Source organism: Chiloscyllium punctatum, chromosome 1 (assembly GCF_047496795.1).
Source record: "Chiloscyllium punctatum isolate Juve2018m chromosome 1, sChiPun1.3, whole genome shotgun sequence".
NCBI lineage: Eukaryota > Metazoa > Chordata > Chondrichthyes > Orectolobiformes > Hemiscylliidae > Chiloscyllium > Chiloscyllium punctatum.
Genome location: NC_092739.1, coordinates 45,263,132 through 45,288,790, shown reverse-complemented (window position 1 = coordinate 45,288,790; position 25,659 = coordinate 45,263,132). Strand labels below are relative to the sequence as shown.

At 39.3% G+C, this 25,659-nt stretch overlaps 1 protein-coding gene across 1 annotated transcript in view; it reads left to right on the top strand.

Moving 5' to 3' along the window:
- Positions 1 to 25,659, top strand: part of LOC140459870 (collagen alpha-1(XXV) chain-like) — a 376,096-nt gene that overhangs the window by 165,018 nt on the left and 185,419 nt on the right. The gene's annotated exons all lie outside the window — the stretch shown is intronic.

Below are 25,659 nucleotides of genomic sequence, written 5' to 3'. Positions count from 1 at the left end.
ATATTCCATCTTAAAGTGATATCATGACAGCATCTTATTCAGCCGAGTATATTTATTCAGTGTTGCTTATTTTCAGGTTCTGAATCCAGATTCTATCTTCTTCAGCTTGCCTGTACCACATCTCTGGGTACCTCAACTACTGAACCTGGATATGTCTGCTCCCTTTGTTTGAACTCAACCAGTTTTAGTCTATTCAGAAGTTTTGATTTCAGCTTTGGTTTCCTCAGATACTGGAAGGTTCAGTTGCCTTTCTCAGCATCCTTTCCTCAGTTTCACTTTTTAATAAGGGCTGTCTTAAAAAAAACACAAGATTTACAACCTCAAGAATAAGCATATGTTTCAATTGCTCCATCAAACACTCAAAGCAGTTAGGCTACAGATTAGATACTGATGAAAGCACCATGTACACAGTTCTGTCAAACACTTGCTAATCAGATACAGTATTGACTAAATACAGAATAATATTTTTACATTAGCTGGCAAATACCTGGTGAAGCTGCAAAACAAGAACTATTTGCATTTCCAACAACATAAGCAGCAAGTGACAGAGATAAGCAAATCAACAACCAATTGCACAGATCTAAGCTCTGCAGTCCTGCCACATCCAGTTGTGAATGGTGGAGGACTATTATACAGTTCATTGGAAAATGAGGCTCCACAAGTAACTCCATTCTCAACGATGGGAGAGCCCAGCGCATCAATCTTCAGCCAGAATTGCCAAATGGATGCTCTTTCTTGGCCTCCTCCAGAGGTCCCCAGCATCATATATGGCAATCTTCAGCCAACTCGTTTACTCCATGTGATACTAAGAAACAGTTGAAGGTAATGGATACTGCAAAGGCTAGAGAACCTGACAACATGCCTGTATCAAAGATTTGTGCTCAGAACTGGCTTCAGTCTTAGCTAAGATGCTACAGTACAACTACTGGCATCTTCCCGACAACATGGAAAATTGCCCAGGTATGTCCGGTACACAAAAAGCAGGACAAATCCAACTCAACTAATTACTGCCCTGTCAGTCTACTCTCAATCATTAATAAAGTGTTGGAAGATGTCATCAACAGTGATATCAAGCAACACTTGCTTAGTAATAACCTGCTCAGTTACACCCTGTTTGGGCTCTGCCAGGGCCACTCAGCTTCTGACCTCTTTACAGCCTTGGTTCACACATAGACAAAAGAGCTGAATTCCAGAGGGAAGGTGAAAGTGACAGCCCTTGACATCAAGGCTGCATTTGTTTGAGAGTCGCATCAAGGAGCCCGAGCAAAACTGGAATCAATGGGTATCAGGGGCAAACTCCCAGCTGTTGGAGCATACCTGACACATAGGAAGATTGGTTATGATTGTTGGAGATCAGCCATCTCAGCTCCAGGACATCTGTGCTGGAGATCTTCAATGTAGTGTCCAGGGCCCAACCACCTTCAGCTGCTTCATCAATGTCCCTCCCTCCATCATTAGATTAGAAGTGGGATTCTTCACCAATGATTGCACAATGTTCAGCATTATCTTTGACTGTTCAGACACTGAAACAGTCCATGTCCAAATGCAAGAAGATCTAGACAATATCTAGGCTTGGGCTGACAAGTGGCAAGTAATATTCACTCCACTCAAATGCCAGGCAATTACCTGGAGACAATTGAAACCATGACCCTAACTAAGCACTAACTATTCAGTAGTGGTAGTATCATTGAATGCCCCAGTTTCAACATTCTTGAGGTTACCATTGACCAGAATCTCAACTGAACTCACCATATAAATACAGTAGCTACAATAGCAGGTCAGAGGTTAGGACCACAGCGAGTAACTCACCAACTGACTCCCTAAAACTGGTCCACCACCACCAAGGCACAAGTCAGGAATCTAATAGAATACTCCACAATTTCCAATTGCGCAGCTTCAGCAACACTCAAAAGGATTGATACCATCCAGGGCAAACAAATTCTATTTCATTAGCACTACATCCACAAATGTTCAGTCACTCCATCACTGCCTCTCATTAGCAGCTGTGTGTACCATCCACAAAGATGCACTGCAGAAATTCACCAAATTCACTCAGACAACATCTTCCAAACTCATGACCACTTCCATCTAGAAGGACAAGGGCAGCAGATGCATGGGAACACCACTACCTGCAAATCCCCACTTCCCTCCAAGCTACTTGTCGTCCTGACTTGGAAATACAGCATTCCTTCGCTGTCACTGGGTCAAAATCCTGGAATTCCCTGGCATTTTCAGTCTAACTACAGTGTGTGAACTAAAGCGGTTCAAGAAGACAGCTGACCACTGCCTTCTCAAGGGCAATTGGAAAAATGGCAATAAGTAGTGGCCAAGCCAACAACACCCATATCCCACAACTGAATAAGAAAAAAAAGGTCAAGAAACCTAATTGAATTCATGGTAGTATGTTGTCTCCCTGATGACAGAATCAAAGATGTCACTGGCTACAGAGTAGCTATAGAGCCTACTGATGATAGAGTGTCGGCAGCCCATGAATACTCTCCTTCTAAACCTATCCCCTTGCCTGAGCTGTGGTGACCCATAGGTTATCTCTCTCTAATGACAAAATCTGTATCAGACAGTGTTGTGGCCTCAATGAGAGAGCAGTCCTGTTGCCTGGCCTTTTAGTAACTTTACCTTCACCTGAAGATTGGAGAATTGTAAGTGTTACACCTTGGCCACAATGAGTCGTAGGATAAGTCCAGCAATCCATTTGTTTTCAGGTTTTGGAAAGCTATTAAAAACAATAAACCAGTTAAAATTTATAGTCACATGGACTGGTGAGGATTAATTATGGCAAAAAAGCACAGATTTTTAAAAGACAAACCATGTTTGGATTGATTGAATTTTTTTGATGAAATGATAGTTATGTACATGGACTTCCAAAAGGTTGGACTAAGTGCCACATTGAAGGTTTTTTTAACAAAGTCAAAGGCCGTGGAATAAGCGGACAGTTGCAGCATTGGCATAAAGCTGGGGAGTTTCAAGCAATAGAGTCGTGATGATTTATTGATTTCAGTTTGAAGGAAGATATTTGTTTTCTCAGCAAGGGGTATTAGGTTCATTGCTTGTCTTAATTATATTAAACCCTCAACTTGGCTGTGAAAGACACAATTTCAAAAATTGCAGATAACACAAAACTTGGAAATGTTATGAATTCTGAAGAGGGTATAGATAGTCTATAAGAGGACATATTGGTAGAATGATACATGACAGTTAAAAGTCAATAAGAGAAAGGTGGGGACATACATTTTGGTAAAGAAAATGAGGAGTTATAATATTAAATAAAGGATACAATTCAATGAGTGATACAGGAACGTAAGATCCTGATGGTAAATATGCAGATATCATTGTTGGCAATAGAACACTTTGAGAAAGTGGTTTAGGGGATGCTGGGCTTTATACATTGAAGAAAAGTGTACAAAGCAAAGATGTTATGATGCATCTGTTTAAAACACTGTTTTGACCTCAATTAGAGCATTATGTACAACTCTGGACATCAAACTGTAAGGATACAAGGGCATTGGAGAGAGTACAGTAAGGAGTTTGGAGAATGATTCCATGGATGAGAGACTTCAGTTACATGGATGAATTCATAAAACCAGGATTGTTCTCCTTCGAGAGAGGAAGGTTGAGAAGAGATTTGATATAAATATTGAAGAATTTGAGGAATCTAGACAAAATAGCTAGAGGGGAGCTATTCCCATTGGTGGAAACATCGAGAGCCAGAGGACACTGATTTAAGTCGATTGACTAAATAATCAAAGGTGGCATGAGGAAATCCTTGTCACATATCATGTGGTTAGGATTTGAAATTTGTTGCCTAGGAGCGTGGTGAAGAGAAATTCAATTATTTGCAAAAGACGGTAGGATAATTATCTGCAGAGAAAATATTTGAGGGGTATTGAAAGGAACAGGGAAGTTGGACTAGCTGAGTTTTTCTTTCAGAGAATCACTAGGTTTCCTCAACTGTTGTGATCACTCTACAATTAGCTCTGTTCACACTGAGCTCTGTCTGCACTATAGATCACATGCTGTGAAGTCAGGTATATTACAGGTTAAACATAAAATCAAGCAGCCTCTACATTACCCAATCAGCACTCAAATAGCAAGTAAGGGATATGGTCAGGTTGGATAGAAAGCAGCTGAATCAAAGGGTCAAGAACAAGGTAAAATCCTTCTCCAAACTCCTTCCAGTACTCTCTCCAATGCCTTTGTATCCTTACAGTTTGCTGTCCAGAGTTATACACAATGCTCTACTTGAGGTCAAAGCAGTGTTTTAAAGTCAAAGATAGGAGGTTTAGAGGGGATATAAGGAAAACATTTTTTTTACCCAGAGGATGATGGGGATCCAGAATGTACTGCTGGGGAATGTAGTTGAGGCAGGAAACTTCACAACCTTTAAAAAATACTTGGCCAAACACTTGAAGTGTCATAACATTCAAGGTGATGGGCTCAGTGTGGGAAAGTGAGACTATTGTAGGTGGTAGTCTATGTTTTGCCAATATGGACTCAATGGGCCAAAAAGCCTCTTCTATACTGTATGGTTCTACAATTCTACAATTTGGGGTAGGTATAAGGTAGAAATGCATCTACACTGTCCCCTCAAACACTCACATCAGACACTATATGGATTAAATCCAAGAATTTCTTCTGCCACCGCATGAATGATAAAAGGTTGATGAAAGCTTTGGGTACTTTGCATAAACATGGCTTCTGGAAAATTTCCACTAAATTCACAGCAGTCAATCAATCAGGAGAACTGCCCTTGGTAATTCAGAGCAAGAGTATAGCTCTTCTATGCAATATCAGGGTGGACCCATGAGGGTTAGATGAAGGGTAAATATTTTACAACTCGATTGCAAAAATGTGCCATATTCTCTCCCTCTTACTACAGCAGTCTGGGTTTCCCGTTCTCTGTAGAATCCCTAAGCTGAATATTGACCACTCAAAGTTAAAAGTTCCCATTTTCCAGACTTCAGGTGTGAACCTCTGCTTGTCAGGATTGCAATGCAGAAAATTATACTTGTAGTACCTGATCTTCTACATATAGAATGTGTGATTTCCTGATGTGTGCTCCCAGTACTTCAGTCCCCACAATAGGAATGTCCAGATGGAAAATTCAACCTTTAACACCAAAGCGTAGGCAGCTGTTTGCTCTGAACCTTTGCACTTTGCTGAGGGAGCTATTATTGCCCAAAGTTTGCCCCATGCAGCAAGAGTAAAGTGACTTTAACCTCATCTGGGATGGATCAGAGCCCAAACCCCAGGGACACTGCAATACCCAGTTACTCAAGTCTAGGATAACCTCATATCTTGTAAATCAATTTAAATGGTGGATCAGAGAGCATCTTCAGCAGTGCACAAACAAAATGTCAAAAGACAAAGCTGTCCATCTGCGATGAATTTAAATTCACCTTTATCAAATAATTTTTTTTATAGTGCCAGACAATGTAGAATGAAGCAACACAGAAGATAATTGTTGCAGCATATACTTCAATTAAACTTACCACAAGAAACATCTTACTCTTGACAATGAATTTTTCCAAAGGCATTTTCTTCAGATAATTTTAAGTACTGTATAGATAATAAATTATAAAAACTTTTTGAGCTGTAAAGCAGGGCAACTGAAATTATTTTTCCGGTGTTGCAGTAGTTGTGTTTTGTTTTTAGGACGGGGGCTCAAAGCCCCATTTTAGTTTTTGTGAGGTAGGTTAATTTTCTCGTTAGATCCGAGGTAAAAGAAGTTGACTAACGTTCTCAGAACCAGCAAGAAAGTGACCATCCATATTAGCCATTTCTTGTCATTCGCAGATGAGGTCAACTGGTCGCCCTCTCGATTTAAGTGCAACTTTTTATTGACAGAGGAGTGTCGGAGGAGAAGGAGATGAAACTGGGTGGCTGCCATCTGCAGTTTGAGAACTTGGTTTCATTTGCTTGCTGATGGCAGGAAAAGCACACAGTGAATGCAGACGGGATAGCTTTACAAATGTGGGCTGCAAAGGGGAAGGGAAACCATCATTATTAAAATTACAAAATTATCAAAATAATACCTAGTGAATAAAACCTGTCTGCCACAAAATGGTAACATGCAAGCGAAAATAGTAGCTACTATGTCAAAATAAACTGCAAATAAATTCTAATATTATTCAGGTAAACCTGTGTCACAAGATTAGAAGAATATTGTAGCAATATATTTCATGAAAACGATGACAGGCACTTAAACTCTCAGCTGGTGTTTGATTTAAATGTACATATTATTGAATCCACTTCTGATTAATTATGTTACTGATTAAACTAATCAACCTTGAAGATCCGCAGAGTTCACGCAAACCGAGCAGTGTTTTTGTTAAGGGAACTGCAGAGATCCAGCAGAAATCGGCAGCTGAAGGATACAAATGCTACAGGAAGGATAGAAAGGGAGGGGGAATGGCATTTTTGATAAGAGATAGCATTATCAGCTGTGCTGAGGGAGGATATTCCCAGAAATAATTCCAGGGAAGTTATTTGGGTGAACTGAGAAATAAGAGCGGGATGGTCACCTTATTGGGATTGTATTATTGACCCCCCAATAGTCAGAGGGGAAATTGAGAAACAAACTTGTAAGGAGATCTCAGCTATCTGTAAGAATAATAGGGTAGTTATGGTCGGGGATTTTAACTTTCCAAACTTCGACTGGGACTGCCATAATGTTAAAGGTTTACATGGAGAGGAATTTCTTAAGTGTGTACAAGTCAATTTTCTGATTCAGTATGTGGATGTACCTACTAGAGAAAGTGCAAAACCTGACCTACTCTTGGGAAATAAGGCTGGGCAGGTGACTGAGGTGTCAGTGGGGGAGCACTTTGGGGCCAGTGACCATAATTCTATTTGTTTTAAAATAGTGATGGAAAAGGACAGACCAGATCTAAAAGTTGAAGTTCTAAATTGGAGAAAGGCCAGTTTTGACGGTATTAGGCAAGAATATTCAAAAGCTGATTGGAGACAGATGTTCACAGGTAAAGGGACGGCTGGAAAATGGGAAGCCTTCAGGAATGAGATAACAAGAATCCAGAGAAAGTATATTCCTGTCAGGGTGGAAGGGAAAGCTGGTAACTATAGGGAATGCTGGATGATGAAAGAAATTGAGGGTTTGGTTAAGAAAAAGAAGAAAGCATATGTCAGGTATAGACAGGAAAAATCGAGTGAATCCTTAGAAGAGTAAAAAGAAAGTAGGAGTAAGAGGGAAATCAAGAGGGCAAAACGGGGACCTGAGATAGCTTTGGCAAATAGAATTAAGGAGAATCCAAAGGGTTTTTACAAATATGTTAAGGACAAAAGGGTAACTAGGGAGAAAATAGGGCCCTTCAAAGATCAGCAAGGTGGCTTTTGTGTGGAGCCACAGAAAATGGGGGAGATACTAAATGAATATTTTGCATCAGTATTTACTGTGGAAATGGATATGGAAGATATAGACTGTAGGGAAATAGATGGTGACATCTTGCAAAATGTCCAGATTACAGAGGAAGAAGTGCTGGATGTCTTGAAACGGTTAAAGGTGGATAAATCCCCAGGACCTGATCAGTTGTACCTGAGAACTCTGTGGGAAGCTAGAGAAGTGATTGCTGGGCCTCTTGCTGAACAGTTGTATCATCGATAGTCACAGGTGAGGTACCGGAAGACTGGAGGTTGGCAAACGTGATGCCACTGTTTAAGAAGGGCGGTAAAGACAAGCCAGGGAACTATAGACCGGTGAGCCTGACCTCGGTGGTGGGCAAGTTGTTGGAGGGAATCCTGAGGGACAGGATGTACATGTATTTCGAAAGGCAAGGACTGATTCGGGATAGTCAATATGGCTTTATGCGTGGGAAATCATGTCTCGCAAACTTGATTGTGTTTTTTGAAGAAGTAATAAAGAGGATTGATGAGGGCAGAGCAGTAGATGCGATCTATGTGGACTTCAGTAAGGCATTCGACAAGGTTCCCAATGGGAGACTGATTAGCAAGGTTAGATCTCACAGAATACAGGGAGAACTAGCCATTTGGAGACAGAACTGGCTCAAAGGTAGAAGACAGAGGGTGGTGGTGGAGGGTTGTTTTTCAGACTGGAGGTCTGTGACCAGTGGAGTGCCACGAAGATCAGTGCTGGGCCCTCTATGTTTTGTCATTTACATAAATGATTTGGATGTGAGCATAAGAGGTACAGTTAGTAAGTTTTCAGATGACACCAAAATTGGAGGTGTAGTGGACAGTGAAGAGAGTTACCTCAGATTACAACAGGATCTGGACCAGATGGGCCAATGGGCTGAGAGGGGGCAGATGGAGTTTAATTTAGATAAATGTGAGGTGCTGCATTTTGGGAAAGCAAATCATAGCAGGACTTATACACTTAATGGTAAGGTCCTAGGGAGTGTTGCTGAACAAAGAGACCTTGGAGTGCAGGTTCATAGCTCCTTGAAAGTGGAGTCACAGGTAGATAGGATAGTGAATAAGGCGTTTGGTATGCTTTCTTTTATTGGTCAGAGTATTGAGTATCGGAGTTGGGAGGTCATGTTGCGGCTGTACAGGGCATTGTTTAGACCACTGTTGGAATATTGCATACAATTCTGGTCTCCTTCCTATCGGAAAGATGTTGTGAAACTTGAAAAGGTTCAGAAAAGATTTACAAGGATGTTGCCAGGGTTGGAGGATTTGAGCTATAGGGAGAGGCTGAACAGGCTGGGGCTGTTTTCCCTGGAGCGTCGGAGGCTGAGGGCTGATCTTATAGAGGTTTACAAAATGATGAGGGGCATGGACAGGATAAATAAACAAAGTCTTTTCCCTAGGACAGGGGAGTCTAGAACTAGAGGGCATAGGTTTAGGGTGAGAGGGGAAAGATATAAAAGAGACCTAAGGGGCAACTTTTTCAAGAGGAGGGTTGTACATGTATGGAATGAGCTGCCAGAGGATGTGGTGGAGGCTGGTACAAATGCAACATTTAAGAGGCATTTGGATGGGGATATGAATAGGAAGGGTTTGGAGGGATATGGGCCAGGTGCTGGCAGGTGGGACTAGATTGGGTTGGGATATCTGGTCAGCATGGATGGGTCGGACCGAAGGGTCTGTTTCCGTGCTGTACATCTCTATGACTCTATGACTGTTTATCACTTTTTCTATACGATTCATCAATTGTTTTGCAGATGTTAGTGAGGGAACTCCGACTGAGATTCTAGACAAATATCTTTCCTCAGTAAATGATGATGTACAATCTTGCATGCAAATAGTATGAAAGAATGTCAAACAGTCATGTTTCATGTTGCAACATTATAATTTTTTTTCGCTTTCTTTTTTCTCATCACTGTGACTTGCGGCTGCTCCTTTTCAATACGCACTGTGTCTGTGCCACCTATGGGATCGTATTATTTCAGGTATGTGATCAAACCTTATACTGATGGACACTAGTCCTGTTACATTGTTTTTAAATACAATAGTTCTCCTGTAATTTCATCTATACTTTGCTTATCAATTTGAACCTGATGATTTCAAATTAACAGATCTACATTTTGCTCTTCATTATCAATTTATACCATGGTAAGCTGATTCATTAGCATACATCTTGGGAAATTACCAAGAAAAAAATTCCCGTCTATTGTATCAGAAAATCTAAAAAATATCAAAAAGGAGAAAGACTGTGTCCTCTAGACTTTCCTTGTATCCTTTCATCCCAATCCAGATAATGACGTGGTTCCCTTTTGAAAGTCTCAAATGAGCTTGCCTTCACACACACTCAGACAGTACATTTCAGATCCTAACCCAGGATGTGTGTAAAATATTTCTCTCATATCTTCATTGCTTTTTTTTTGCCAATGACCTACATCTGTACCCTTTGTTTCTCTGAAATGATTCTTGTAAATCTTTTCTATACTTTCTCTAATGCCTTCTTAACTTTCCTAAACTGTGGGCCCTTAAAGTAGACACGAGAACCTTCTATATTCAAACTGGTGCCCAATTGATTATCTGTCAATAGGAAACTTTCTTTGCTTCAACCTAATTTCTATCTCTTTCATCACTTGACGTTCTTTGGAATTGCCTTTGCTGTTTGTTGAAGGAAAACTGGATTTTTCCTTGTCCTTTTCCATTGCTAAACTAAACTGTATGAAATAATTGTCACTCTCCCTATATTTTCCCCAGTTGATTGACATCACTCCCAAAACTCGGTCTAGCAGTGCTTGCTTTCTCATTGGAGTGGAAACAAACTGCTGAACGTGATTAAGGAACTCTTTTCCTTCTCTATTCCTTATACTTCTACTATCCCTCTCTGTATTGGGATAAACTTCCCCATTACAGCTATTCTCTCAAGCTTACTCTTCTCTACAATTTTTTGTGCAAGCTTGATCCTCTCCATCTTTCTCATGGGTTAGTGGCCTACAGATTACTCCAGGCAACATAATTGCAACTTTTTTGTTTCTTGCATCTAGCCAAATAGATTCTGTCATTGGCTGCTGTGCAATGTTAAGGAAAATTTTAATTTTGAACTTTTCCTGGGTGAATAAAGACGATAGATCATTATGAACAAGATTATGTTTGTCACTGAATCTATTGGTGAAACATTCTTCAACTTACACACAGCAAATTCTATGTTGAAAGCCCAAACTTCAAAAAAGAATTGAGTATTCACATCCAGTTTAAAGCACCAAAATTTTAATCTGTGCAACATATATATTGGGGACCTTGTTAGTACTGATTCTTAGCTGCTTGTTGTCATCTTTATTCTTGTTTCATAACAGAATATGTTGATTTTTATTGTTTTGAACAAAGGAACCTTAGGTATTCAATCCTAATGAGAATCATCTTTATATTAGAGTGAAAATATGGGCATGATAATAATGTGTTATTGCAACAATGTTTTCATAGGACGAATGGCAAATTATGAAATTCTAATTAGAACACTGTTTGGAAGTAATCAGCTCCATATAAGGGTTGAAATAATTGCAAGATGACAGGTTATAAATTAAGCTCAGAGTTAATGGAATTTTAATATAATGGCTTTGTGCCTTTCCTCCATTGTTATATTATTCTAGTGGAATTACAAAGACAACAGGAAAAGAAACAAGTAATGAAATTGCTCCAATGTTACTGGAGGTCCATCTTTTCACCCAAAAGAAATAAGAGTTCATTACTTTTATTAGTTAAGAATACAAATAAAATGTCACTTTGAAGCATTGTAAAGCTTTTTTCACATCAGAACAACTCAAAAGCAACAAAGGAAAGTCAAAATTTCATTCCAGTCCAACTGGTATGAGAATGATTGCAGAGATCATTTTGCTGCACTTGACCCTTGTTCTTCTATACAATGTAAATCCAGTGGGTGACAAAATGGATTGAATAAGCTTCCAGGGTACTTCATAAAGAGACACTTTTAAATTCTTGAGTAAGTTGGCTGTCTGTTGCACTCTCTCCACAGTGTACATATATTCTGCACGACTGCATATTCTCTATGGCAATGAGAATGTGGTTTGCATCCAGGCAATGTACTGGGGTCTTACTGCCAGCCAATTGTGTTTTGCAGCCACTGGTGACAGACCTTGAGTTCATATTTCTGAAAGGCTTTAAAAGAGAGCCATCGATAAAATATCTATTTCCTCATCTATCATTCCATGCTGTTTGTGGTGAAATTGTATTAACAAATAGTATGAAATATGGAGTGCCAGACTTGAAGAGAGCACATTGGATAAAATGCTTCAACAACGCCGATTCTCTCAGCATCCTTTTAAGCTTCTCATTGACAATGCATCATCACTGAATTGAGATTTACGTTTTAAGATACTAAAATGTAAATGCAACATTTGTAAATGTTTGCAAAATGACTACAGGAAATAACACTTCTTGATAGCTCAATGGGTAATAACCGTGCCGTGTATGTTATGAAGTTCTGAGTGTGAAAATTCTACATTCACATGCCTAATGTAACACAGACATCAGTGGTAGAAGTCAGCTTTGGGTGGCAAATACTAAAAATTGAACTGCTGGGTTAAGGAAGTGCAGAGTGTCTTTAATAATTCTCCAGACTGTACCAATAAGACCTTAAAGAGGAAGAGGAGTAAAGGAAGAAAATAAGTAAATCACATAAGTGCAGATGTCATCACTATCTTTGGATCATGTTGAAGCGTCGCTGTTGAGAATCCGTACCTTTAAAACATACCATCCTAAATACAAGCAAAGTTCTCTGTTACATGTACATTAATTATTGAAAACTATGCTTTTAATTTTCTTTTTGTTTAAGTTTATAAATCAGGAATAACAAAGTTGTTGCTATAAATTGGAAATATTCCCAAACTACATGAGCCATAAATCATTCACAGTGACATCAACCCCTTGAAAGCAGTTGCCTTGCTTTCAATCCAGCAATGTGCCTAGATAAATGAAGAAGTCAGTTATTCAGTAATTTATGGTGTGCAATATTTTGAGAGGCATATTCGTAGATATGAGTGGCCAGGTCATTGCAAATTGCCACTGTAATGCTCAGCTATCTTCCCTTCATACTTTCCATGCAAGTCAGTGGAAAAAATGCATATTAGTCATTCCTGTACCATTGAATAAACGCGATAAAGCATCAGGGAAATGGACCCAAAATGGATCATATTTACCTTGTTCATATAGTTTACTAATGAATGCAGACAAAGCACAAATAGCCTTTTACAATGTTTAGGCCAAGACAACTGTTACTGTAATAGATATTTACCATGGAATGTTGGCCGGTTGCCTATTTGGATGCCGTAACTCAGTTGATAGCTTTTTGTTATGGTTCTGTTTGCATGATGTTGGCATCACACATGACATAGTTTACTTTTAGGGAATCTCAGTCCAATGATGTTATTGAATGCCTTAATAAATTTGGCTTTCTTTTTGTTTTATTGGATTGCCACAAGATTTTTGTATGGAGAAAAACTGGTGCCAAAGTATATTTTGCTTCCAAAAGTATAAAGATTGAATGTGATGGGTTTATAAAATATGGATCATGACAGTTATTACATTAGTAATGATGGCTCCCTGCCAACAGAGGAGAGGTCACCAACAGAAGATGAAGCGCTGGCTTATACTTGCCACTATCAAATGTTAATAGCTTTATCTCTCAACCTAACCAGACTGCTTACCTTTCTCAACAGGTTCAAAATCTTTCAGCTCTTGGCTGTATTTTAGCATTTTCTGAAGATAAGTAATATTGACTTCACACAGGTCTCACACCGAAGTAATACACTGAGGTCTGATGAAAATCAGTTATCATCTCAGCTCGGAGACAAGTTTTATATTCGATAATGATGGCAGAATTCAGATAAACCTCTGGAACATCCAGAAAAAGTAAAAATAATAGTTGGCTTGTATATGAATGCCACCTGTTGGACTTTGTGACATATTACATCAGTTTGTTATAATTGCTGTCCTGTATTCTGTCAACATTCACCTAAAACCTGAAGAGGAGAATAAATTACAGTATTTATTATTATTAAGAACGTAGGGTCCTCCAATGGCACAACTGATTCCAACTATGAGTAGGTGAGCCACAGGAGATGTTTCAGGCTCAATCTATGTTGCTTGCCTGGTCGTGGCCTGATAGGATTAGCACGTTAGATTTGGCATTATTTGTGATTCTAGTCAGGGAAGCATGTGACTCTTTGTCAAAGACGGTTGCAAGAAATCTCCATTTATGGATTTTGGATGAAAGCTGAACCGGGCTCCCCCTGTGTGGCCATAATGGCCTGCAGGCTCTTGAATCTCTGGCCACACATATTTCATTAGCTGTTTTGATAATGTACCCCAAGAGCAAAAACCTGGATCTAATCCCAAACATTGAATGAATGCTTCCTTTAGAGGAGATAAAAAGACTGCAAGATGAAATAATTATGTCACTCAGATTTACTGAAGAATTGAGTCATAATGAAAACACTTGACAACATTGCAATGGACAGTGAGCTCTCATGCACAATGCTACCATTTTAAGTGCAATATATAAGAGAGAATTTTCACGCAGAATAGGCATAACATGAATGATTGCTGAACCATTTAGTTTTTATATTAAAGGTATACTGGCTGCAAAATTCAACTTGGTCACCAGTGTATTTTTGATGCAATGGGTGCTCATGCAATCCATTTTGGAAAGGGCAATAACTTGAGCTGCAGAAGAATGAAGAGTAGCCAGGCTAGGATGGGGCACCAGGTAATGCTGATAAGATTCTTGTGTGCCATCTTAGTTAGCAACATTCCAGCTAATATCATCCAAAATACACACTGTTGAACTTGCAATTACCAGCAGGAATGACCACGTAAACCCCCTGCCTCACGAACACTATTTAAATGGACCATCAACTATTTTAATATTAGTTGCTGATGCATTTGTGCTGGCTACTGCTGAATTTAAAGAATTGCTGAGAGTTCTACTATTACTTAAAGTTTACAGAAATGATACTTTAATTGTATGCATGTGTCAACCCTTTTCCATACAATGTCCCATTGAAGTGCTCATTTAAGTCTTCTACATAGAATGCACCTTACTAGGAAGTACCAATTATGCTACCCTTTCCTCTTGGCTTGGCTGCACACCATTAGTGACAATGAGTCAACACCTGCAGATCCCACCCACCCCCCCATACTACCGTCTAATTTATGCATGGTGCCAGTATCTGAGCTGATGGCAGTAAACCTGAGATCGAGTGACGGTATTTTTTCATCATCAGTCTCTTTTGCTTCTTGCTCTTCATAGTGTTTCACCAGTGTGTGGCTCAAAGGATGTTGGGTTGGGGGGAAAAAGTGAAAAGTAAGAGGTGCACGCTGAATCCTTCTGCAACTTAGGAATCTGAAGATTTCGAGAAAGACAGAGAGGTGGGAGACAAGGAAGAGAACTGAGTCAGAACACACCCTTCCCGTCAATCCTTTTACCCTCACCAATGCTACAGCTTCAGTCATGGATCAAGGATGGTGAGCATCATCCCCAACACTGGGATAAGGAGTTGCAACTCTGCCTCCAGCTGCTGTTGCCTCCAGTCATGTGTTCCCTTGATCTGCAAGAAAGAGGGAATTGTATCAGTAAGTGAGATCCAATATGTTGGAGTGATATGACTTCGTGAATGAACAGCTGACAGTGTGTGCAAGCCATGAGGTGTGGATGAGGGACTTTGAGTAGTTTTCGGTCTGTGGGGTAAAGCTACCCAAGTGTAATATGAGTAGCAATTGATGGAGACTGCTGTAGATGAGTCATAAGGACGTGATACTTGGTGCCTCATGGCTACTGGGGAATATGTTGCAATGTTGCATTTGAAGGTGCAATCACTAACTTTGATCACTTGTGTGAGATCATTGAATTTTTTAAACACTGCATCCAGCTCCTCAGGGATACAGTCTTGGAATTGACTGCCATGTTTACCTGCTGTCACTGACATCACTTAACTTATCAGGAGAGTATTTTAACCTCCTGTGAATGTAAGATCTCTGTCATCCTATTCAGCTCCTGCATCAAGGCCAGCAATGCTACAAAAGAAAATCACGGAGCCTGCTTTCTTGCATTCCAGTATCTTTTCCAAATTCAGTCACTGCTGCATCCATCCCAGCACCTGCTCCAGAGGAATTGCAATCCATCCTCTCATCTCTAATGATTGCTTTAAGTAGCACAGTGCAACTTGAACTTACCTCAAAAGATTTTGTCGCCTCTATTCAGGTGTACAGACACTTAACAGCGTGCTTAGTATTGTCAACTGTGCAATTATGCAAGTGAACTTGCAGCACAAAATTTACATGATATCCAAAATCAGATCATACATGTATAGGTTAATAATGCATCAGGATATCTGTGCCATTTTCAAGCCTTAACTAATTTGACTTATATTATCTTGGTTAGTAGGGACACAGAATAGTAACCTCATACTCTACTGGAAAATACAGGGAAGAGTGCATTTTACTCTAAATTGATTCATTGCATAGACATGATTGACAAATCAAAACACTCCCCCCTTAAATGATACATTAGCCTGACTTAGCACAGGACTATGTGTTTAACTCTCACTATCTCTGAGAGTGCATAGATGCTTACATGCAGTCATTATATAACTAAACAATTGGCATACAGAGGTTAAATCTATGGTTATGAATTGACATTGAACAAAGATACACAGAGTAAAAGAGATAGGATTTCCAAAGTCTGGAACATTCCCAAAATGCTTTTGATTATTAAACCAGATTGAAATTCTTGAATGGACATATGAGAGTGAAGAGGTACTCATCAGAAATAGAATAATTCAGAAGGAGAATTTTGAAATACTTTCCCTGGAATGAGCTGTCAAGTCTAACTACACATTTGCGGAGTCAGGTGTGTTCTGGGCTGTTCTTCAGCAGGATGTGTGCCAGGTTTTCATGGCATAGTTGGGAGGGGGTTAGGCGGGAATGTGGCTCGTGCTTTATCTTAGCATGTAAAAATTCCAGAGTCATCTGGGCTGGACATAAATCTTTACAGCACCAAAGGGACCATCAGCACAGTGGGCATACAGCCCTATCCTGACAGAGCATAAAGCTCAGATGTGTATCCTGGGCTGTATGATATACAGTCTCGAATCAATTTTGCACTCCCAGATCACATCTTGCCTGAAAACTCATCTGTTCATTCAACTCACTGCACCTATTTGAAATTTTAATAAAATATGAAATAAAGGCTAATGTTGTAATCACTATTACAGCATGTTCCATGTTTGGCTTGTATGAGATCCAACTAAACCGTATTATTTTCTATTTGAGGTGGCATAATTGTTGCACTGCACGTCGTGATACAGAAGCAGTGGTAGCTGCCAAACCTCATACAGTGAAGCCAAGGAGGTTCAAATGTCAATTGAGGTTAATAACTCTAAGGACTCTTAACCTTTTGACATTGTTGTTCGAGTTACTGGACCACCTAAGAAACCCGTTTATCAGATAAACAATCTATCAGAAACAAAGTGTACGATTCTATTGTGCCACAATTTTCAGCTTTCGAAGAAATATTCTGTCTAACGTTTGATAATACATTTACATTGCAATGAGTGACTGTTTATACCAATGTTAAATAGCTGTATTTATCATTAATTTACTGCACTGCTGCCTGGGAAAAATATTCAGTGGTATTCAAACTAAAAATGATTTTAGATAATGTTATATTTTTATAACACTTGATAACATGATATAATCATAGCAGAAGTATTGACTCTCGTGTCTTGACTACAAGGCTAAAAAGACCTGAATGCTTAGTAACAAATATAAATTTTAAATTGGATTCTAGCTTTTTAAGTGTTGTACTTCTTTTTAAAACATCTTCAATATGTTTGCATTGACTATATGTATGCAGTTGCATATATCCAAAATTCAGTTTCAATGTCAGGAACAAGTGTACAATTAATATAATGAAACAAAGATCTTAATCATGTGTTGGTTCCAATAAAGTGGGTGCATATTAGGTTTGTATTGCTGTTAGAATGCATTGTCTTTTCTCTTGAGTTATTCTGTCAGTCTTGGCCTGAATATTAATAATTGCAATCATTTCCCCTGTGGAGTAACAATTAGCCTTTTCATTCATAATTTTTACAAATCCAACACCAAATTTACTTAAACGCTGTTTTGTGTGCAATTAATTCTGGAACCATATGTTTTTGCATAACTTCATTTCTGCATAGTCATGAAACTGAGCTTTAGCCTGGATTGTCAAATTATTCAGTAGATGATTCACACTTGGTTTAAAAAGACTTTTCAAAGTTAAATTCAAGAAAATGTTAGCATGTAGTTACGTTGCCTTATATCTAGGGTAAATTTATATGTTTATCTTTGTGGAAACTTCTTTTGAAAGAAAACAAATTTCTAAGAGATTCTTGAATGAAATACAATCAGAGTGAAAAATATCTGAGAAGACATGTTTTGCTGATGTCCGTCAAGGGGATCCCAAAGGATTCACTTCCAGCCAGTACTACCAATGTGTCCCAGCTGTTTCCAGACTGGCTGGGAAATTGCTTTTAATTTTGTCTCTAAGGATGGCTTCAGAAACTCTGTGCAACAGAAAAAGAAAGAAACTACTACAGATTGTGATAAAAGTATTGTTAATGTGATGTCAGAGATGCTAGGAAGGAGCTATGTACTTGTGCCACTGCGAATTTTAAAGACTCTTGAAGAGACAGTCATAGTCTTCCACTGGGAAGAGGGTAAACCTAGAGATTGGGGGGGGGGGGGGGGGGGGGGGGGTGGGGGGAGGCGGGGGGGGCGGTGGTGGGGTGTGTTGGGGGGATGGTGGGTGTGGATGGTCATGGCTAAGTCATTTGAAAAAAACATTGTACACAAAGCAAAATTATTCCAATAATGTTCAACCTGTATTGGAGGTGTTTGTATTTTAATAATTTCCTTATCTTCCTTTGTTTTACCATTTCCAGCTTGTAAATGGCTCTAAATTCAATCACTAGAAACACAGGCACAATGCTTCCAGCTCCTTATTTCTCAGCATTTGTATTACATTTATATTCAGTTTCATACTCAGTCTTCTTACTAATTTATAAATTACTTGGCCATATAGAACAGAAACAGCCCTTTCCATCCTACCAACACTGGTGTTAATATTGTATTGGCACCTCCTCCTATCCTTCCCTGTCTAACTCCATCAGCATAACCATCCATTTCCTTCACTCTCATATATGGGTACGTTGAGGGAATCTGCAATGTTTATTATTTTTCTACCACCAGTGATATTTTATGAATTCTGGAGAATCTGTGAGGAAGCTTTCCTCTGAGTACTAAGTGTAGCGAGATTGTAATTAATTTCCTATAATTTTAAACAAACTCTTAGAAATGGTATCTAGAGAAAGTATAATCAATAGTGACTATTTGAGAGTGTTTGATAGAGACTTGAATACGATCACATTGCCTATGATCCATAAGTTCTCAGAGCAGCTTGCATCCTATGCAGGTATTATAACAAATCACCAGTTATAACTAAAATATTTTCATCTTCTGTGTATGTTATGAGCACAAGAGAACAGTTTCTGAATCGGTTCAATGCATTGCAATCTGAGAATAACTTAAATGGCAAAATTTTAACTCATTCAAAATCCGTTGACACAATGAAAGTCAGTAGCAAGTTTTAATAGCCATCACAATGACTTCATATTTTACATCCTTCCGTTCTGAGCTATAAGGTTCAAAGCATTGTAACAACTTCAGGAAACAGAGGTACAAGCTCACCAACCTGATTGCGTTCCTTAGAAAAAATTATCACTGAAGTGGACAATGTCAATTTTGTTCATCTTTTAGAATTTGATTTCTAAAATATCTTGGACGTAGAAGGATATTGAGCGAACCTGGATTTTATTCGGATAAGACACTCAGTATCAATTCTCAGGCAGAGATGTAATCTATGGAAATATATTGGAATTGGGATTGTAATTTAAACTAAATCATTAGATACGTTGCTGATTTAAATGAGTTAGGGAAATAGATTATTACATGACAAATGTCCTTCATTGTGCCGAAGTACATTTGGGGTTGAGAGACTCTGGGCATGCAGTTATTCATTAACTGTTATGAATCAAGATATGTGCATGGATTATGCTTACTCACTGACTGTAGGTGCCTAACGGAAGAAAAAGCAAATAGGACTTTAGGATGATTGACTAAGATGGTTGAACACAAACCAGTTACCTCTGTAACACTGTGTGGAATCTTCTTCTCAGGAAGTGGTGAGCTTGGAGGCAGAAAGGGCATTTAATTAAGCAGGGTGGTGATATACTCACACCCTGCCAACTTCCCGACTTTGCCAAAATTGAATTCCTGTGAGGGAAGGCCCTTACTCAGTTCTGCCACCCTGCTGCCAATTGAGGCCCTGAAATATCTGATTAAAAACCACAATGGCCTCAGCCTGCCACCACAGGGATTAACTTTGCTGGAAGCAAGGCTCTCACCGTGTGGTGTGTACAGAAGCTTGACATCTGTGGAGGGCGGGTGGGGAAATAAACCCTCAGAAACAACTACTGCCTGATCGAGGGACTGGAGATTAGACAGAGAGTGAACCACACCCCTGCTACCCTGAAACATTCCCCCCCCCACCACCATACCAGTTAATCAATGTATTCCCGCAGGCCTCACCAGGTAGGTCATAGAGTCATAGAGATGTACAGCATGGAAACAGACCTTTCGATCCAACCCGTCCATGCCGAACAGATATCCCAACCCAATCTAGTCCCACCTGCCAGCACCCGGCCCATATCCCTCCAAACCCTTCCTATTCATATACCCATCCAAATGCCTCTTAAATGTTGCAATTGTACCAGCCTCCACCACTTCCTCTGGCAGCTCATTCAATACACGTATCACCCTCTGTGTGAAAACGTTGCCCCTTAGGTCCCTTTTATATCTTTCCCCTCTCATCCTAAACCTATGCCCTCTAGTTCTAGACTCCCCTAGACTTTGCCTATTTATCCTATCCATGCCCCTCATAATTTTGTAAACCTCTTTAAGGTCACCCCTCAGCCTCTGACGCTCCAGGGAAAACAGCCCCAGCCTGTACAGTGTCTCCCTGTAGCTCAGGCAACATCCTTGTAAATCTTTTCAGAACCTTTTCAAGTTTCACAACATCTTTCCAATAGGAAGGAGACCAGAATTGCATGCAATATTCCAACAGTGGCCTAACCAATGTCCTGTACAGCCGCAACATGACCTCCCAATTCCTGTACTCAATACTCTGACCAATAAAGGGAAGCATACCAAACGCTGCCTTCACTATCCTATCTACCTGCGACTCCACTTTTAAGGAGCTATGAACCTGCACTCCAAGGTCTCTTTGTTCAGCAACACTCCCTATGACCTTACCATTAAGTGTATAAGTCCTGCTAAGGTTTGCTTTCTCAAAATGCAGCACCTCACATTTATCTAAATTAAACTCCATCTGCCACTTCTCAGCCCATTGGCCCATCTGGTCAAGATCCTGTTGTAATCTGAGGTTACCCTCTTCGCTGTCCACTACACCTCCAATTTTGGTGTCATCTGCAAACTTACTAACTGTACCTCTTATGCTCGCATCCAAATCATTTATGTAAATGACAAAAAGTAGAGGGCTCAGCACCAATCCTTGTGGCACTCCACTGGTCACAGGCCTCCAGTCTGAAAAACAACCCTCCGTCTTCTACCTTTGAGCCAGTTCTGTATCCAAATGGCTAGTTTTCCCTGTATTCCATGAGATCTAACCTTGCTAATCAGTCTCCCATGGGGAACTTTGTCGAACGCCTTACTAAAGTCCATATAGATCACATCTACTGCTCTGCCCTCATCAATCTTCCTTGTTACTTCATCAAAAAACTCAATCAAGTTTGTGAGACATGATTTCCCACGCATAAAGCCATATTGACTATCCCGAATCAGTCCTTGCCTTTCCAAATACATGTACATCCTGTCCCTCAGGATTCCCTCCAACAACTTGCCCACCACCGAGGTCAGGCTCACTGGTCTATAGTTCCCTGGCTTATCTTTACCGCCCTTCTTAAACAGTGGCACCACGTTTGCCAACCTCCAGTCTTCCGGCACCTCACCTTTGACTATCGATGATACAAATATCTCAGCAAGAGGCCCAGCAATCACTTCTCTAGCTTCCCACAGAGTTCTCAGGTACACCTGATCAGGTCCTGGGGATTTATCCACTTTTAACTGTTTCAAGACATCCAGCACTTCTTCCTCTGTAATCTGGACATTTTGCAAGATGTCACCATCTATTTCCCTACAGTCTATATCTTCCATATCCTTTTCCACAGTAAATACTGATGCAAAATATTCATTTAGTATCTCCCCCATTTTCTGTGGCTCCACACAAAGGCCACCTTGCTGATCTTTGAGGGGCCCTTTTCTCTCCCAAGTTACCCTTTTCTCCTTAATATATTTGCAAAACCCCTTTGGACTCTCCTTAATTCTATTTGCCAAAGCTATCTCATGTCCCCGTTTTGCCCTCCTGATTTCCCTCTTAAGTATACTCCTACTTTCTTTATACTCTTCTAAGGATTCACTCGATCCATCCTGTCTATACCTGACATATGCTTCCTTCTTTTTCTTCACCAAACCCTCAATTTCTTTCATCATCCAGCATTCCCTATAGTTACCATCCTTCCCTTTCACCCTGACAGGAATATACTTTCTCTGAATTCTTGTTATCTCATTTCTGAAGGCTTCCCATTTTCCAGCCGTCCCTCTGTGGTAATAATATCTTCCCAGAATAAAAACTACTTCAGATGTGATCTGAGCAATTTAAGCAAGACTTCATTACTTCTGTACTCAAATCCTCATGTTATGAAGACTCACATTCCATTAGCCTTTCTAATAAATTTCTGCATCTGTGTGTTAGTTTTCAGTGATTTATTGACAAGAACATCCAGGACCCTCTACATTTACACTTTCCAGCCTTTTATCATTTAAGAAATGCTCTGCACATTTGTTTCTCTGACCAAAGTAGATAACCTCAAAACCTTTCCACATTATATTCTATCTGCCATGTCGTAGCCTATTTATGAAGTATATCCAAATCCTCCTGAAAATGGTTTACACCCTCACCCATACCTATTTAGCTTTGTATCACATACAAATTTGCAAGTTTTACATTTGGTCCTCACATCAAAGTCATCAAAAACTTTGAGGCCCAAGTACTGATCTTTGTGATACCCCACTAGTTACAGCCTGTCAATGTGAGAATGAACTATTTATTTCCTACTATTTGTTTTCTATCTATTAGCCAATCTGTAATTCATGTCAATACATTGCCTCCTTTACTATGTGCATTCATTTTACTAAACAATCTCCTTTAGGTAATCTTATCAAAGCCTTCTGAAAATCTAAAAATACTACATCCATTGAATCCCAGTCTTAATTTTGTTAGTAACGTCCTCAAAAACCTCCACAAATGTGTCAAACAGAATTCTCCATCCACAAATCATGCTGACTCTACCCAATCAGATTATTTTTGTCCCAGTGTGCATTTGACATGTCCATTATGATAGCTTCTTCCATTTTCCCTCTTACTAACATAAAGCTCTCAAGTCTACACTCTCTGTTCTTCTCCTTGCTCCTTTCTTAAATAGTGGGGTAACATTTTCAGCCTTCTAATCTGCAGGAATCTCTCCAAAATCTGCAGCATTTTGGAAGATGACTATCAATGCAACAGCTATCTCTATAGCCATCCCTTCAAAATACTGCAGTATAGACTAACTTACTAGTACAAATTTCCTTCAATTCCTCATTCTCCCTAATCCATGGATCTCCAATTCTGGGAGGGTTTTTTTTATATCTTCCTCAGTGAAAGCAGACAGAAAGTAATCATTTAGCTTCTCTGCATTTCTCTATTCCCTGTTATAAATCCTCCTAACTCTGCTGTTAATGGATCCATGTTCCTCTTCGCCAAATATTTACATACCTGTACAAGCTTTTGCAGTCCATTTTAATGCGTTCCTTAGCAATTGGATTCATATTCTATTCTTCCTTTGCATATGAGTGTCTTTTCTGTTTTCTAAGTGTTTTGCAATTTTCAGATTTATTACTATTTTGGGCCATTTTATGAGCTTTTTCTTTAAATCTTATACAATCCTTAACTTCCTTTATTATCCACAGTTGAGTGACCTTCTTGAGTTTTTAAACCTCAAAGGAATGCATGGCTGCTCAGTCAGGTAATAGTTCCTTGAAGAATATCCATTATCTATGTACAGTCATATTTTTTAACATATTTTCCTAATGCAGCTCAGCCAATTTTTATTTCATAATTTCCATTATTCAAATTATTGAACTACATCACTTTCAAACATAGAGTTTTTTTTTGACAATAAGATTATCAATTAGACCTTTTTCATTACATAATATTAAATCCAAAATTGTCTGTCCTTTAGTTGGCTTCAACATGCTGCTTACAAAAATCATCGCTCAGACACTCCAAAAACTCTTCCTTCACAAGTTTAGTGCTTAATTGGTTTACTCGGTCCATATGCAAGTTGAAGTTACTCATGATTACTGTTGCACATGCAACATGCTCTCTCATCTCCCATCTTATATTATCAGTGCATTTCTGCATTCTTTCCTTTCTTGTCCATCCTTTCTCAACATTAATTACTCTTGAATAATCAGTTCCCAGTCCTGGTCACCAGGCGGCTATGTTTCTATAATGGCGATCAGAACCAAGTACCTCTACTTGTACGTTTAGATCATCTATCTTGTTGCACGTGCAGAGAGCATTTGGGTCGAATGCCCTTATCTTTGTATTTTTGATATCATTCCGCATTTGAGGCATTGATGCCTGGTTTTGTTCATCCTGTCTTCAATTCTCCCTCTCAGTTGTTCTATATTCTCTTACCAGTCTGCTGATAGCCTCATTACTGTCTGGTCGGTACATGATTCATTTGGCCTTCCCAAGAAGAAGCTGCTTGGGTCTCTCATTGGCTGTCCACCTGGCTGCCAAGACACCTAGTACTTTAACAAGATGCTACCCATTGTGTCTAATTTTTGTGCCCTTTCAGGCTAATGAATATCAGGAGAATGGTATGAATCACTAGACTCCTAATTGTGAGAATGAGTGCCATGATGTTCCCACATTGTTCAGCACCATTTACGATTCCTCAGTTACTGAAGCAGACCATGTCCAAATGCAGTCAAATCTGGAACATATCCAGGGTTAGCCTATTATGTGACAAGTAATATTAGTACCGCACAAGTGACAGGCAATGACCATCCCCAGCAAAAAAGAAATCAGCTGTCTCCTCTTGGTATTCAATCAGATCTCCAGCAATGAATCCCCTACTATCAACATCCTGGGAGGTACCATTGACCAGAAAGTGAACTAGACAAGCCATATAAGTACTTTGGCAAGAAATGCCAAACTTGTCATGCCAGCATCCTTTTACAAAAATAACGCCATTTACTTGCAGAACCAGATTTTTTTATAAACAATTTAATGATGCTTTTAAATTGGTGAAGGGATTGGACACAATTCAATTGGTTACTTTTTTTATATTTGGATTAGATCAAGCACATATTGGAATACAGACATTTAGAAGTATCATGTAGTCAGTTCTTAGTTTAATTCATGTGCTTTTAGTTTTCTGCCAGTTATGCTGGGAATCCAGTGGAGTTCATATATTCCTGTGTTGCTATGCTGGTGTGCATGTGAGTCTTTAATGATTTGGTGGAATCATTCCCTCTAGCACTTGGGAGACCCGAAATCTCTGAATTTTAATCCAAATTGCAAGTATTTACCAAAGAAGCACGGGATTTGCTCTGTTTAACATCAGCTCGACAAGGAGTAACAAATTCTGCTCATTATTGCTCAATCAAATGTAATGAACCCATGTCACGTATATCCTTCTAACATTCTCCTTTAAATCATTTTTATATCTGTCTTTGTTATGCTGTGCTTTGGGTCTTTGTGTTTCTCTGTTAACAATTGATAATTTTGTATGCTGTCTCCTCCAGTTTTAATTATATGTAACTGATAACCGTGTCAAAACCAACAGGGTTCTATTTGAAGATTTAATTGGTAAAGGCCAAACCATTTTAATTTTTTTTGTTAAAAATAAGCAACAAATAAATATTATGCAATTTAGCTCAATTATATTACAGTTAGAAATGGTATTGTTACAAAATAAAAGCTAAGTGCTGGAATATGGCTTACTTACTTGAATAAAAGTAAAGGTT